Here is a 6,508-nt window from a genome sequence, read left to right as displayed (position 1 = left end):
AGGGGGGTTGGAGGGGAAGAGATAAACCACAGAACTTATATGCATGTATGCATAACCAATGGACATAGACAACAAAGCTGAGGAAGGGGTGAGGGGGATGGGGCAGAAGGTGTCAATGGGGAAAAAAGAAACATCTGTAACAAAAACAAATTAGTACAAATAATTTAAAATCTATATATCTACATATATATATATGTAGATAGATATATATGTAGATATATAGATATATAGATATATCTCTTGCCTGGACCACTGCCCCTGTAAGGAAGTGGTTAGTTTTTACTCTTGATTTCAACAACAGTCTTGTTCTAGTCAGATGCTTTTTCACAATTTTTTTCATTAACTAAAATTAAAACATTTGTTTCTGACTTTCCGAACATGGTTTATAGCTGTCAACTTGCTGGCCAGGCTGAGCAATTGCTCCTGAATAAAAGTACTCTAAATTATATTTAGTTCACTTTTAGCTACTATCTAGAAAAGCTTGTTTGAGCTTTCTGTGTAGCAATAAAATTCATACTATATACAATTATCTTCAGCCATGTGTATTTTGCAAATAATCCCCAGTTTGGCAACAGTTGTCTCCTAAAGCAATATTCCTTTGCTAGATGGTACTGTGCAATAAAGCACATCTTTGCAAAGTATTCCGATCATCCGAATCTAAGACAACATATTATTTATTTCAAATGGTCTTTGGTATAACAAGTGCCAAAAAATTGGATTAGAAATTTTCCGGTTGGTGCGTAAAGATCCACTAATTCACCTAGTGTCTGGTTCTTCCATTTGATATTCAGGAATTTAAATAATTTAAGGTTGTTTAGCTCTCAGTTCAACCTTTGTTTTCTGGATATTTACTTGGAACTTCCTGTATTTTTTTAAGGATATTAGAAGTGCTTGGGGAGGATTTTTTTTTTTATTGCCCAGGAGGTTGGTACAGCTATGTTGTAGCATTTGCAAAGATAAGGCGGCGGTAGGTTCACAATTTGCCTGCTATTTGGAAAAGTCATTCTCTAAATTTTTTCAGTCAGGAACCCATCCACATTGCTTATCTCTGTCGAGAGATTACTACCAGTGCCAAGCTCTGAGCAAAACTGCACAACCAAATTCCTTTGCAGTGTTTCCTGCCTCCCTTTTATTTAGTTACTTATTTTCCTATTTGGTTTGGAGTCAAAGAAATCTAGACTCTTCCACTTTCTGGCTGTTAAATCTTCAGAAGATTAATCTGTTTCAGCCTCAGTTTCCTACCTGCAAACTGGGGGCAAGAAATGCCTTTCTTGAAAGATTATTGCAAGAATTAAATGATGTAATACATGAAATCACCTAGCAAGATTTTAGGTTATTTTTTGCTCCCCAAACAAATCTTTTCTTGTGTATTTACTAGGAATCTTGAGCTATTTAAAACTCGAAAAGCATTATTTCCTTTCTCTTCTTTGAAGCACCTTGAAACTATTCTTGTGCTCCTTTTCCCAGTCATACCCCATTCTCAAGGATCTGAAACTCATCAGACTAAATTATAAATTAATAATAATGACTTAAATTCTTAATCCATAAATGAGATTATTTTAAACTTCAATATTTCTTCTAGAGCTTTAAGCCAAAGAAGTATCTGAAGAGCTATAGAATTACAGGCATTAAATGTCAGATTCTTTTACTCAATAATTATTTGAGTGCCTACTATGTGCCAAGGGCTGTTTTAGCTGTTGGGAGCATTGCAATGAACAAAACAGATGAAAATTCCTGGTAGTCCTTTGGCTCACCTCTCTGAAGTAACAGCTATTCGACCATAGCCAAGGTGACCAATAAAAAAAGAGCAACACATTAGAATGAAGCTAAAATTGAGAAAGAAGCCCAGCATATCTGAGACAGAGGCAGCTTTACTTCTCTCATGGACCACCCTTCCCCTCCTCCCTGCTCCACACTCGCACACTCCTGCAGCCAGATGGAGTTAAGGATTACATTTACAGTTTAAAATGCTCAAAATATAGCTGCTGGTGATGGGGGATTTGGTTTATTAGTTCATTTTTATGTATGAGAGAAACTGTAGTAGAAAAAAATTCAGTGTTCGCCCTGGCCAGTTTGGCTCAGCGGTTGAGCGTCAGCCTGCGGACCAGAGAGTCCCGAGTTCAGTTCCTGCTAGGGGCACGTACCACTAAAAAAAACAAAAACAACAACAAACAAACAAACAAAAATTCAGTGTTCATTTCTTTTCAATTTGGGTCTAAGAGATTTTCGGCATTAAAGCCCATCCAGTTTCAAACGTTCCAGCTTTATCTGTATTTATGTGATGCCAAACCAACTAGTTGAAAAATTATAAGCATGGGAAATTAGCCAACTCTTTTGTCTACAAACTGCCAACCAACCAGTTGATTTTTTTTTCTTCACTAAATTGTCCCATCATTCAAACTGAATTGACTGACAATGGCCTGCAAGACCCAAACAAAGCACAAATTCTGCTTTGTATAATTCAAAGCATTGATTCATTGTCCTCTGGTAGAACATGCTCATTGTAGAAAATATAGATAGTACAGAAAATATAAGAAAACAAAAATTGGGTGGGAAGAGATAAACCACAGAACTTACATGCATGTATGCATGACCAATGGACATGGACAACTAAGCCGGGGACCAGGCGGGGGTGGGGTGGGGAGGGGGGTGCCAATGGGGTAAAAAAGGTGAAATATCTGTAACAAAAAAATAAATAAATAATTAAAAAAAAAAAGAAAACTAAGTCTGAAAAAAAAAAAAAAGAAAACGAAAATTACCTGAAGTCTTGTCTCATCATACACAAATATTGACTCGTACACTTGTAGGATTTTTCATATATATATTAGAATACTGCTCTAAATATAATTTTCATCCAAGTTTTTCTCTTTTCATCTAGTGACATATAATAAACATGTTACTAAATATTCTTAAAAATTATGATTTATTTTTGCATATTGTTCACATAGATGGATACACCATCATTTATTTAACCAATCCCCTATGGGTGAACATTGTTTTATTTTTCAATTTTTAGCTACTATAAAAAATTCTGCAATAAACTTTTAAAAAATAGAAATCATTGTGTGTATCTTTGTTTATTCCTTTAGTTCAAAACTTTAGACATAGAATATTTAGAAACTTAATCCACTTTGCCAAAACTTCCCACCAACACAGTTATAGCAAAAGGTTATAACCATTTTATATCTCTATATACAAGCTGTTTATAAGAATGCTCCCTTTACTCTCATCCCAATTTTTAAACTTTGCCAGTGTGATAGGTGAGAAAAATGATATTTCCTTGTTTTAATTTATATTTCTTAAATTACTAACAAGAATCAACATTTAAAAAATTTTTGTTGGCCATATGCATTTTTGTGATCATTCTTATTTCTATCAAAATGAGGAAAAGCAAATAGAAGCAGGAGGCAAAAATAATGTCTTTAAGTTTTTATGTCCAGAAATCAAAGAAAGCACTTTAATAAATATCCTTCTCTTCTTCAGATAGATATAAACAATAATAACAACAACAAAGTTTTTGACTCATTTGCCCTTATAGCAATTAATTTTGGAATTACTAGTTTAGTCCTTGTTGAGAAACTTTAATAAAGTGCTAGAGTTGAGCTGAAGAAGTTAAAAAAATAAATTTTCTTCCAAGTGGGTGTTGAGTTTGAGGCTGTCTTGGATGACGTGATTCAAATGGTATTCATGTCTCATGATCATGCTAAGCTTATCTTTTGAATTCTACTTCCTATCACCTTCCCAGAAAAGGCTTGTGGGAAAGCTATTGAAATGCTTATTGGCTGCCTCCTTGAAGTCATTAACAGAAGCTCCATGTCCTGAAAGTGGTTATTCCAGAAATTATATAAGACAAAATTAACAATTATCCTTAATTACTTTTGCTCATGTGTTCATTAAAATCAGGTGTTGTCAGCCCGTGTAGCATTATGGAGTCCTGACCCTGATATGGTAATTTCCTTTGATTCTGACTAAATTTCCTTTCCTTTGTGCCAAAATAAGCAGATCCCATGCTCATCTATAAACAGCAAAATCCTGGGGTAGTTCTAAAAGAACAAACTAATTTGCTTTCATAGAGGCTTTCTTCAGATTTCATTTTATTTTTAAAATAATGTATTTTTTTCTACATTGCTATAAATTTCAAATAAGAAGAAATATCAAAATCAGCTAACATGTCTGGGCCCAGGACCTGTAAATAACCATGCCAGCTAGACCTAATGTGGAAAATGGAAAACCAGATCCTGTTAACAAAAGGAAAATTCCATTTTTCATACATGATACTGCTCTTATTCCCGGCCAGTGAAAAATAAGCACGTTCTTTTTCTCAGTATTTATTGCATTAATGTGTACATGCTCCTGAGCATCCACTGGGATATCAAGATCAGAAGACCCTTCCAAAAACAACACAAGTTCAGTTTCATAAATTGGATAACAGGGAGAACCAGCACAATGACTAATCATCACTTATGTGCTTTGCTTCTGATAGCTTCAGATTGGGTCTTCCTCAGCTATTATTAGACCTTTGTAAAATGGCTGTGGTGACAGCCAAAGGGCTGTCAGTTGGATAATTCTTTTAAAGTATTTCTTTTCTCCATTGGTTCATATTCCATATTTATCTTGTTGTCATTGTCTTCTAAGCGATTTCTGGTGATACATTGCCTTTTAATGACACTTTTACCTACCTTCATTCATTTTACTCTCGCAATGGCTCTTCAATGGGGACTAAGAAAGGAGACTGATGTACAGAGACTTCATTCATTTATCCAACATTTAAAGATTCCTATTATCATACTTACCTGGCAGGGGCGATACCATGATCACCAAGGTGGTTTTCCCAGGGCGAGGCTTATCCATTGCACTCTGGATGTCCTGACCCCTGCAATTTCCCCAAGTGTGGGAAATTTGACTGCACAATTTGTGGTAGTAGGGGACTGTGTTCACACTGTCCCCTAATATATATATATATATCTATCTCAGGCAGTTACAGAACTGAAAAAGATAAAGTTTTTCCTTTGAAAAGCTTATGGTTGCAGACAGAGAAGGTATACTAATAGATAAGAAGGTATACTAATAGATAATTACTTTCAGATGTAAAAAGTAGTAAACAAGATTTAAGTAAAGTATTGAGGAGGCAGAGAAGAATAGATGACCAAGGTTAGGTTACCTTCTGTTAGTAGCAAAGTCTGAATAGAGATACCATGTGGTCTGATTCTTTGACTAAGGCTTCTTTCATTACCGAAAATCAAGTTTACTCTTTATAAATTATTTTTTACATATACAAACTGCTCTCAAAAATATTTAAAGAGGTTTACAAAATTTTACACATAATACAAATTACTTGTACATGGACTTTTAACCTTTCAAAGCAGATTCTTGAAACTAAGCCCTCAAACAACCATAAAATGCTTTTCTTTCTCTTCTTTCCTTACATTTTTTTTTTCTCACAAGCCTGAACACAACGATGGCTAGGTCTATCCTATGATGTCGGGCTGCTAGGGAAAGTTTCCAAGGGAAAGAATCTATGGTTGTCCCAATACCAATTCTTACCCTCTCCCAATAGCTAATATTCAAAAGAAATAAGTGAAAGTTCCCAACAGATATATGTCCAACTGTCTCTCAGCTTTGTCTAATCCTGACCCACATATCCCTCCTGCCAATTTCAACAGTCTTCATTTTTCGAATGTTATCATTCGAAATGTAGTCTTTACTGTTTACTCTATTTCTAATGTCTTACCAGGGCAGTCCTGGAGAGTGGACAGGGTAGGGCAAAGGGTGATGAAGAGCCGTTCTTTATACCAGTAGAACCCCAGGAACCATTTTGTATATAATCATTTTCATAATCTTTCACTGAAATGGCTTCAGTTACTTGGTATTTTCCTTTTAAAGTTAGTAGCAATCTAGTTTCCATTGCTTGGGATATGGTGTCCAGAAAAAGAGGATGAGGGGGAGGAGGAGGGGAAGGAAGAGGAAGAGGAGAAGAGGAAGAGGAGGGGGAGAGGAGTGGGAGGACCAGTACATACTCTGAAAGAAAGGAGAAAAGTATAGAAATTCAGTGTGGTAAAACCTTGTGACAGGTTGGGATGAGAGTTGGATGTGGTACTTAATCTGTTGACTAAATTAAACCAAATGAGCATAAGCTTTTAACTAAAATATTCAGTTTTTGTTATCTCTTACCTCTTTCCTTAGAAGATGAATGCATTAACAATAGCTTCTCTTTCTTTAAAGGAGGTGACTATTTTTTTTTCTGGTTTAATCTTCTATCAATCTTCACTTCCTTTCTGTCTCAGAGCTTTGAGAAATGTCTTGCTGCCTGGAAAATCCCATTCCCTCAACTTGCCATCGGCTTCCCATTCCATTCATTTAGGGTTCAGCCACTTGAGTTATGGGAAACTATTGTAACCTTTTATCTATTGTATCAGACAAATTTCAATTCTTGTAATGACCTATGTTCTGGATTCACTGTTTGTATTCATGAACAATCATTTTAAAAAATGGTGGTTGGAACACTCTC

At 35.3% G+C, this 6,508-nt stretch overlaps 1 non-coding gene across 1 annotated transcript; it reads left to right on the top strand.

The window, feature by feature from the left end:
- Positions 1-4,785: 4,785 nt before the first annotated feature.
- LOC118625877 lies at positions 4,786-4,949 on the top strand. The gene has a single exon (XR_004958738.1). It is a non-coding gene; the product is annotated as a U1 spliceosomal RNA (small nuclear RNA).
- Positions 4,950-6,508: the final 1,559 nt, after the last annotated feature.

The sequence above is a fragment of the Molossus molossus genome, unplaced genomic scaffold (genome assembly GCF_014108415.1).
Source record: "Molossus molossus isolate mMolMol1 unplaced genomic scaffold, mMolMol1.p scaffold_m16_p_11, whole genome shotgun sequence".
Classification (NCBI taxonomy): Eukaryota; Metazoa; Chordata; class Mammalia; order Chiroptera; family Molossidae; genus Molossus; species Molossus molossus.
This window is presented reverse-complemented; position numbering and strand designations above follow the sequence as displayed.